Source organism: Oreochromis niloticus, linkage group LG11, assembly GCF_001858045.2.
Source record: "Oreochromis niloticus isolate F11D_XX linkage group LG11, O_niloticus_UMD_NMBU, whole genome shotgun sequence".
Taxonomy (NCBI): Eukaryota; Metazoa; Chordata; class Actinopteri; order Cichliformes; family Cichlidae; genus Oreochromis; species Oreochromis niloticus.
The window spans coordinates 33,168,604-33,179,239 of record NC_031976.2 but is presented as its reverse complement, the minus strand read 5'-3'; the positions used below and the strand labels follow the sequence as shown (position 1 = coordinate 33,179,239).

General features: G+C 38.6%; 1 long non-coding RNA gene across 1 annotated transcript in view; it reads left to right on the top strand.

Moving 5' to 3' along the window:
• Positions 1–667: 667 nt before the first annotated feature.
• The window catches only part of LOC102081983 (uncharacterized), a 58,351-nt gene continuing 48,382 nt past the window's right edge, over positions 668–10,636 (top strand). Inside the window, exon 1 of the long non-coding RNA XR_266577.3 lies at positions 668–828. This is a non-coding gene — a long non-coding RNA (uncharacterized LOC102081983). The remainder of the gene's footprint in view (positions 829–10,636) is intronic.

Genomic DNA, 10,636 nt, shown 5'->3' with positions numbered 1-10,636 from the left:
CACTAGAAAATTGGTTGAACTCAGTTGTAATGAGTTTAATTGCGGACAGAGCTTGTGCTTCCATGAAAATGAATGAACAACATAATGGTGGCTGCGTTGGAGGACACGATTCAACTATGAGGTCATGGAGTTAACAAAATGCAGTCTGATTATATCTGTAAATATGTTTTTAATATGTTTTCATACTCTACCCAAATTATTATTGTTGGCAATATCTTTTGGTTTTGAATCCTTATGGATAAACTAAGCATAATGAGATAATTCATTTTAGTTTAATATTTTATGGTTAAATTAGTATTTTTCTACTTGTTTCTTTGTACCCTTTAATACAGGTTCCACAGCTCTAACTAGCTGTGGAGTCGTACTGTGTACAGTGGCATCGAGCCAGAGAGTCCTGTGGAGTTAAACCTGTGACCGGCAAAGTGGACTCTTGTGGATTATTTTAACTGCACGAGGGACGCATGTAAGTGCAAGCTAGTGCTTTCTGCTGTAAATCAGATATACATTGTTTTGTGCTTTTAAATGAGCTTTTAGTGCATATTACTTGATACACTGAGGTGGACAACACTGTTTTTCCAGACAACAGGGATCTGAACCCCACCTTCTATACCCTTCGTTTTGTTAAGGTTTAAAGTTAGAGGCGTGGCTGCGTTGAGTGACAGGTGCGCCAAGAGCAAACCCCATAGGTGTCTGTTAGGTCTTACCTCCATTAATTACACTTGCTGAATTGAACCTCTGTGCTGCCTTTGGAGCATTCTTCGCTGGATTACCTGACAAATAATATGGCCTGCAGCACTGATGGTTCAAGAGGTCTTTGCTTTAGTTTTGGTGAGTAAAACGTTACTGTTTTTTTTAGTGTGTTTGCTTTAATTAGCTAATATGTGTGCCTTGCCCCTATACAATCTATGGATGCAGCTGTTAATCACCTGATAACTCAGCACTAAACCCATTCACACATGGTAGTCTTAAGTCTGGCTCCGGAAAACCAGTGTTAGATAAAATGCTAACACAGAGGCTTCCAAATTCAGAATCCAAAACCAGGGTGTGACGTCAGTGTGCCCATGCCGTCAACAGCATGCGCGTGAAACATAATGCCCGGGGCCACAATCGGCTGGCAAAGAAGCCAATTTGTCCCCAACAGATGTGAAGGAAGGTGTAATTTTGGACCTTTTTCTGTATTTTCATGTTTTGCAGCTTCATCTTTACTGATAAATATCTCCAATGTGGCCATTCATGCAACACTAGGGTAATTAGGTAATAGATAAAAAAAGTGAAATGACAGGAAAGTTCCTGTTTTGTTTTGTTTTTTTTGTTTTGGTTCTACTATAGAAATTTCTGTGAATTAACTTTATGTTTTATAATTACAGGACAGTCAATGAGCTGCAGCTAACAGAACTTGTCCGGTAATGTTACACGTTTATTTCTTACAGTTAAAGCTCAAAGGTGACGCTGACTTATTTCTTTCATTTATTACAGCAGCATTTCTTTGTCATGTATAGATGTCCTGTTAAAGTTTTTCTTATATTAAGATATTTCTCAGATTAAAGGTGCAAACTTCTTTAGACTGGGAGTTTCACTGATCCAGCTCACAGCATGTGGTGATGTTAGTTAGTTGAGCATCATGTAGCAAGCTGGTTTCTAAGTCTGTGCCGTAGGTGTAGTTTTTGTTTAAGGATTGGAGGAGAGCAAAAAGAAAAAAGGCAAATTGTCACCCAGGAAACTTTGAGCATAATTTATTTCATTACTGGAATCTGTTAAACCTTTCTGCACCAGTTCTAATATTTATGTAGAAGAAAATACATCACATAACAGTTCAAAGCATGCTGGAATACAATGCAGTGAGGCTCTCGAACATTCTGTGCCACTTTCAAATAATTAATCTCAGCTTTTCTCATTAGCATTATCACTGCTAAGTCAACACACATATAGACATAGTTTACTGTTCTGTCCTCTCCCGTGTTTGCCTGGTTGCCAGAGGTGGGAATCAGACTGTAACAAGCTGACAGGTTTGTCTGATATCACCCTGCTTTTGTGGTTTTTCTTTTGAGAAGTAACCTGCACAAATGTGCATGAAACATCTTTTCATCTCACTGAAAATGACACTGATATGCTTTAATTTATCAGCTCCTGCACTTTAATAGCTCAGACGTGTTTCAGCAAGATTTCAGTCTATGTATGAATATAAAATCTATCACACGTCCTTTTTTTTGGGGAATGATTTTTAAAAGTCTCGTCCATCTTTACTGTGTTTTTGATATTTTCTGAAAACCAAAAGGTCAGGCAACATTATAATTAATACCTAGTGTAATCTCACATCACAACTTGAAATAGTCGTGGAAAGACATCTCTGTTTACATTCATGGACAGGAATTGTCTAGTTGTTCCGTGTCAGTCAGCTGTATGTTATCAAGAGTCTTCAGCAGAGCCTTGCCACACTTGCAACTGAGAAAACAAGCCTTAAAAAAGTAGCCACTGTTTTATTTTAACCATAGAAAATGTAAAACATGGACATAGTCACTGAGACAGCGGCCACTGGTCAGTCACAAGCCACTGAATCAGAATCAGAATCAGAAGACTTTATTTATCCCCAAGTGAATTTATCCAAGACTGTGAACACTCATTGGCTAAAAACTTGTCAATTTCAAGTACTGGCAAATCCCAGATAAGCCTCCTTTTTGATGCTTAGAATTACCATAATTTACAGAATGAACTTCATATTTTATTCAGTGTGATTCGAAATTAGCGACTGAGTTCAGAAACTTGTCAGAAAAGTGTTTAGTGAGGTCAGAGATCAGGGGTATGAAGGGCGGATTTCTCACAAATATCTAGATAATCAAAATCATAAGGGTCTATTTATTGGCCCTCTGCTGGCCATTACATAGAATGTATATTTATGGCACTATAGTGTTGGCTTTACTTTTCAAGATGAAATACTACATCAGTCTTATACTGGCTATGATTTTAACCCTAACTAAGATCATTATCTAAACCTAACTAAGTTGGTTTTAGTCTCTAAACCTTTTTTTAGTGTTTTTAAATGCTTAAACCGCATTGAGTAGTTTGTAATGATAGTTAATGTGTGTAAAACACAGTTGAAGTGTAAAAACCTTCCATTTGTTGGATTCAAACCATTGCCTCTAGGGTGAGCACTAAAATGTTCTTCCATTGCTAACACACCCAGCCTCCAAACGTGGACTTTTTTTCTTGCTTTAAAAAAAATATTCGGTGTCTGTTCGTGGACACAAATCAGCACGTGAAACCAGTTAGATGAAAATTTGTGTCCGGGAACACAAATTGATGGATTAAAAGGTGCAAGTGTTTCACGAAGTGACATTAGACAGCGAAGCAATTTTGGACCTCATCTTCTTTCTTCCTTCCGGCTCCTCCATGCATCATAACCTGCCTGTGTGCTAGAGGAGAGGAGGAGATGCTGTGCAGCTGCTGAGTGAGATGCGTGTGTGTTTGACTGTGTTGGGGATTATTAAATTTAGCAGAAAAGATTCAGTGGCTGTAAGAAGCCTAAGGAATAATTCATATTTCAGGAGTGAAAAGGTCAATTTTTGGACATCGGCTGCTGAGGAATGTGGGCGTTTTTTTTCTTCATATAGCGGGGTGGGGGTCTAATCAATTAATTGATGTTATTTATTTTCAGTCAACCTTTTGAAGGCAGTTTGCAAGGACATGCTTCAGACTCATTCGTTTTCCCATAACAGGTTGCTCCAACTTGGACAAAATGCCTGTGTAAATGCCCTTGGTCAGCAACGAGCCGGACTGCTACCCAGCACTACAGGCCTAACCTGTATCAGAGCGCTGCAGCCCTCTCTCTCTTCTCCCCGCTGTTTGGCATGCTCCGTGGCACGGCGTGCTGAGGGCAGATCGTGTCACCGAGCTGGCACCGGCCTGAACTCGTTCAAGGTTACTCTTTGATTTAATGGTGATGCATTTTTTAAAACAGCATCATCCCTCTCTCTCTTGCCACAGCTCCTAGTCCATCTCTGTCACAAACACTGGCTGTGCATCTCACCTTTAGCAGTGGAAGCACCGGGAGAGGTTGTTTAAGATATAAATCAATGGCAAACGAAGCCCCAGCTCCAGAGCAAGCTGGCCCCGGTTGTTGTACCTGCCAGCCTGTTTTAAAGGCAGGACGGTGAAGGAAAATTCTTCTATATATTTAGTCTATGACATGGGAAAATGGTCAACTCATCATGCAGACAGCTTTCTGTATGAGAACTTAAAATTAATGCTGTCTGCAAAGCCTTGAAGGTTTGATACATAACCAGATGCTGTGTAATACCTTTATGGTTTTCTCTTCCCTTCTGGAGATGTAAATGATGGAGAAAATGATCGGTTTGTTCTTTTCATTGTGTCTTGCCTATTATAAATAGCGTTACCTATCTCTGTTCTTCAGTGATGTTTTTGACAGGGTGATATTCACCAATCATCACCTCTCCTTGCTGTTGTTTCAGTAAACGTTGTGTATCATAAAAATAGATTTTCAACCAGTTGCTCGTTTCCTCTGGGGGGTAGCTGTTTGTGGATTGTTGGGGGCACGCTCGTCACACAGACACATGTGAAAATGTTCACGAGATCAAATACACATTTAACTTTTCTTCTGTTCTTAACTGAAATTGAATCTAAACTGTTCAGGCACGAGAGCATCGGCCTTTGTGTGGTGTGGCAGGCTGTTATGGATGGAGATGAGCATTTCTGATAAAGAGAAAAAAGTGATAAATCAGAGGATAGAAACGGGGCATATTCATGAGCTGTGTAATCCTCTTATATCTTGTGTCATTTGAAAAGCAAACACATCTTTGAGATCAGTACTTGACTTGACTGTGTCTGGTTCAATAAACCTCACCTCCGCCATCTGAAAAATGTTAAGATGATAAGAAACCTGATGAGCAGAAATGTCTGGAGCTCGAATAACTTCACTATAAGACTCTGTAGTCAGAGAAACACTAATGCAATGCTTTTTAAAAATTTTTGTAAATCAGTTTTTGATGTATTCCTACAAAGTTTTGCCCCATCAGTCACGCTTGCCTACAGACTGGTTGGTGACCCCCTGTCAACCACTGGTTGTTAGAGTAAATAGTTTTTCCCTGAGTGGTTGCTGCCAAAGATGGCTACTGCACCATCCTTGCAGAGGTAATCTGCTACTGGCTCGTTCCCTGTAGTTTGCACAAAAGATGTGAAGTTGTCTGCCAACTTCAGCAGCAGTAAAACTGTGAAAAATGTGAGCCTAATCAGAAAGAGGAGACCATTCCCTTCAGGAAGACTTAACAGTGGTTGGTTTGTAACTCGTGACACTGCGACCAGAACATTTCAAAAGAAGCAACTTTTATTATAAAGGTGATGCTTTTCTATTCCCAGTTTGTGTCACGCTTGCACATTATCACTGCTGCTCGAGAAGCTGGCGAATGTCTGCAGACACGTCAGTCTTCCATGAAAACCACAAGTAACCATCCTGATCTGCTGGTGACCAAAGTAATTGGTTTTCAGTTCTGTATACATCTTTGGACCTTTTTCACCTGTCAGCAATATTCAGCATGTACTCGCCAAACAGTTTTTGCATACACATTTTTCCTTAGGGGTCTGTGTGTTACCAGGAGGTGCCAGCTGGTCTATAGAGCTGTGTGACTGGTCCCTAATAAAATAAATGAAGGATAAAAAAAAAAAATTAACAAGTAAAATTTAGTTAAACATATTAATTCAAGCTAGTTTTACCTATTTATACTGAGTTATCTCGAAATTTGGGTGTTAGCCATAGACTGTATATAAAAGATAGACTTAGCTTTTGGCTCTGAAAAGTGAGCCAACACAGCAAAGCCTTGAACCTGCATTTTTTTCTAATGGCCAGCAGAGGGCATCTTCTCTGGTTGCAAAAAGAAGTCAGATTGAGCAAAGGTCATTAGAAAAACGACATCTGGTGAGTTAAAATAACTCAGGAGTCTTATTTGAACACAAAATGAAGCTCACTTTGTGATTTATGGCCTAATTGGCCTAAAGCTCAGTTTTACCTTAAAAGTGTCATAAAATTATTGTGATTTGAAAACCATTTAGAGTCTGATAGATCAAATCATACTAACCTACTCTGTTTTTTGTTTTTTTTATGACCGAGAGTAAAATAATGAAATGGCGAAACCAACACTGTTGCCTTTGTTGGTAATCTGAGAAGTATAGTTGTGTGTACTTGTTTCATTTAATAAGCTATTCTTGACAAGCTGAAATGGGGAGTGTAAATATTCATGGGACTTTTAATATTTAACCTCAGAGCCTTCAGACAGTGTTGTGATAATTATTTCACTTATTTTTTGTGCTTAGACTTTGATTATTGTGTGTGTAGTCTTTAGTGTTTGGCTAAGAACAATGTAAAGGTTTAGCTAGGTCAAAAAATGGAACAATCACCGGGTCTGTGTTAATGTTTACATATTAATAAAATCAGTGTTTCTGTTATTGTAAGGTGCACAGGGTACACGAAGGAGACTCAAACTGAGATCCATGTTTCTAAAGTACATATATCATAAAATTGCATGTAATACATGGACATAAATTGCATGCCTTAGGTTGTGTGAATTGCATTTTATCCTTTATGTTGTTATACAATACTGAGTTCATGTAACTTATTCTCCTAACGGCACGCTTAAAATGAGAAAGTCTAACTTGTCACTCTTAATTAGACATTTTAAGTAAAGCCAGCTAATCAAATTTTAGTAACCTTTAAAGGTTAAATGGGGGAGAATAAGTCTTTTTTTGTTTAATTAATCTACGTTTAAATAATTATTTTGTGAATTGTGGATCTGTTTATAAAGCACGAAGCCCTTTTCTGCATATTTGATTGCACACATTTAAATAAATAAAATCTTGATTTTAGTTGCATCTGAACACTTTACCACAGAAAGAGAATCAAGATTTCTGATTACCAAATCTTTTCTTCAGTTTTATAAATGTGTCAAAACAAGCACCTTGTAGACACTGTTATCAGCTACAAGATGGCATTTTATGCCCTGATTTTTCAGCTGAAACTAAATGAAGATTTGGTTAATTAAATGTAACAAGTAGCAATGTAATAATTGCTACTTTCTGTCCTGCGCGCAGATGAAATGATTAATTGATCCGATTCCTGCGCTCTCAGTTCAGAGGGTCGCTTGACTTGGTGTTGAAGTCAATAAGCACTAAAGGAAAACTGCTGCTCAGTTGATCTCAATAAACACTTTCTTAATGAGTCAACTTACTCGGAAGCTATTTTGAAGTCTTTTTAGTGCAGTATGATGTTCATTTTGTAAATTATGGCCTCGTTTAGACTCAAACAGACAATAAAACGGTATTCTTTGTGACAAGCTCGTGCTTGAGTCACTTTCATATGAGTATGCAGCTCGCTTCTCAGTCTAATCCATCCCCTCTCTGTGATTTTCACTTTAAAAGGAAAAAATTACCAACAGAAGAAATGTTATATATGGTTTCTGGGACACGTATAGAAATCTTTGGGACACCAGTGCAGTGTTTTAATCCAGCTTTTTAATATTACCATTCAAGCTGGTTATTTTCCATATATTTTATATACATGAAGCTCATGCTGGCACTCACCTTCTTATAATTTTAATATTAATAATGAAAAACACCAATACTGGGCAAAACAGCTAGTTGTCTTTGATACTAGTTGATTTTCAAACACAGGTAAACTAAACCCAACAGTGACTGAATCCAATATAAAGATTCATATTGGTGTTGTAATTCTGTAATACTGATTTTATTTGATTTTATGTATCTTTTTGCATCCACTGTAACATAATGAGAACTTTCCCATCACTCTTTGTGCATGCGAGTGTGAAAATCATGACAATACATGAAAGGAGGGCTTAGCGTTCTGGTTAAGTGTGAAAATGACTCTTGTCTTATCTAATGGGATAAAAGGTTGGAGACTTGGGAGACATTTGGTGTTGAAAGCAGACACCCAGCAGACAGACATTTGAAAGCAGCCTAATTTCTTTCAGATTCATGATGAGCTGAGCGGCATTAGATCATAGATGTGCAAAGAGCAAAATGGGAGAATTAGACAGTCGCTGCTGCTGCTGTCAGCCATTATCCACTGAGGTAAGAATTGACAGGGCTATGATGCTAACATCCATTAGAGCAATTAACTGCGGCACATAGGTGTCCTGCATTTTAGGTGTGTGAGGTGATCTATTAAAAGCCTTAAAAATATTCTAAATTTTCATTCCTTTTCAAAGGGAAAAAAAACCCCAGTACGCCAAATGTATTATAAGCAGTGGGATAGAATTAAATAGAGCGTAAACTTAATTTCATGTTGCCACAATTCATTCGATTCATATGGGCTTAATAGTATTGTTCATTTTCCTGCATATTTAGGGGTGAAGTGTTCGTACCTGGTTATGTCTGGGGGGCATTAATTCTGACTAATGAAATGACTCTATCCTCTGTGGCGTTTTAATCTATTCACTGGGAAAGTAATTGACAAGCCCACAGTATGTGCATTAGGATAGCTCCGGCACCAAAGGACAGCTGTCACTAAAGCAATTAAAATGACAAAGGTTAATTAATTCTCTCCAGTTTTTTACCTGATATGAGACATTCGCAATGAGTGAGTTTTCATTTTCAGAGGAGTAATAGTGTTTTGAGGAGGGTAATTTATTTGTGGTTTAAAAAAGAAAAACACCAGTCATTGTCTGATGGAGCCTTTAATATGTCAATACCTCACACAAAACTGTGCCCCCAGGACAGCTTCAGCCCCAGATTTGAAATGCATTCTGCAGAAGGACATGATCTGAAATGACAATTGCTTGTTTTTGCCTTTTTTTTTTCAAAGCAAGCTCCTTATTGTTTATCCTGTAGCAACGCAAACAGAATGTGATTTGTTTTTAAATGAGGCGCATGAGGATGTTTTACGCTTTAATTCGAGCAAACGTCTGTAAGTAAGTGGAAGCTCTACATTTTCGCTGCGGTTGGGGGTCAAGCGGAAGAAAAACCGAGACGCAAATAATTACTATGCCAACCACCTCTGACACCACGAGAGCAGAACCCAAGAACTTTCTAATCCACCTAAATGTCAAAGCAACGTTCACAGCCCTCCCTCCATGTGAATCTCCACAGGCTGCCAAAAGGCCAGTGGTTAGTCATCTGTTTACTCCTGCAGCTGCTGGGTGTCATTGGGACTCTGAAGGAGAAATCCCATGATTCTCTCTGCCATTTCTGACAGCTCCCGCCCAGACCACATTAATCAGGGATTGTGGGCGAGCTAGGGGATAGAAGGCAGGCATGGATGGCTCCGGCCCAGCATAGCTGAACCGAGGGAGAAGATCTGGGCCCAAAGATAACTTAGACGTCCAAACACTGCTGCTCTGCAACGCTGTCGGTTTCATTCATACACACAGAATTCGTTAAATGGACAAAAGAAATGGCCAGATTTGCTTTTCTTGTAAAACAGAGCTTGGAAGAGGACTCAAACATCTCCTAGTTGTGCATATTGGCGTCTACGAGAGATTAATTCCTGAAAAGCTGTGTTCCTTACATTTTAATTATTTAACTCCGCTTTCTCCATCTTCTCTGTTAAATTATTTTTTCGCTAAGCTGTAATGAAGGTGTAATCTGTGATCTGAAAATGTTTTTTTTTAAAGCTGAAATACAAAGCAGGAAACGGCTTTCATTTCCAAAATGAGGAACATTTGTTAAAAATATATATTTATTTAAATCTAAGGACCGTTTTAAATCATTAATGTTCTTATATAAATGAGTAACACAACTCCCTATTTGCAATTACAGATAAGAAATCATCGACTGGTATATAAAAGAAGAATGTAGTCACCAGTACTGTACTAACACTATGTTTTTTCTGTAATGCAACACACTGCTGGACTGAATTCAGTAATCAAATTACATTTAAAATTATGCCCTTACTTACATTACAAAGGTTCTTCATTTACCTGCTCGATGGGCACAGAAAGGAAAAAACTCAAACATTCCCTGTTTTAATCCTGGACATTTATACCACAATTAGCTGATTTCAGTTAGTATGCAGGGAAAACAGTGGAATGGTCTACAGCTAAAAAGTGGATATGTGGACATTACTTTTGTTTTTATTACACCCATGGACAGTAATGTGAAGGTACAGTGCAAACTGCATCCAGGACAGAAAACTGAAGCTATAAAATCTGTACAGACAGCATAGTGACACAAAGGTAGTGTGGAAGAACGCAGAGTGATGCTAAAGCCGAGTATATGCCAAACCCAGCTAAGCAGACAGTCTGATCTTCTGCTGAAGCACTGATGAGCAGTCAGGCTCATAGCATTTCAGCCTCCATTTCTCCAACCTGCACCTGTTAGTAGAATTATTGTGAAATGCCCTTTGAGCTGGTTTTTAGTTCAAATATTCTTTGCTGTTGTCTTGTTCATACTTGAAGACTAAAAGGAAGATCTCACATGTGTCCTCTTCAGAGGAGGGATTTGTGTCAGTGTGCAGGATTGTAGCCTGGTAATTATGTACTTGTATTATATAGCACTCCATCCATCCATCCATCCATCCATCCATCCATCGCCTGTAATCTCTCCAATGTGTCCTGGGTCTGCTCTGGGCCCTCTTTCCGGTAGTACATGTCTCAAACGCCTTACCCAGGAGCTGTAC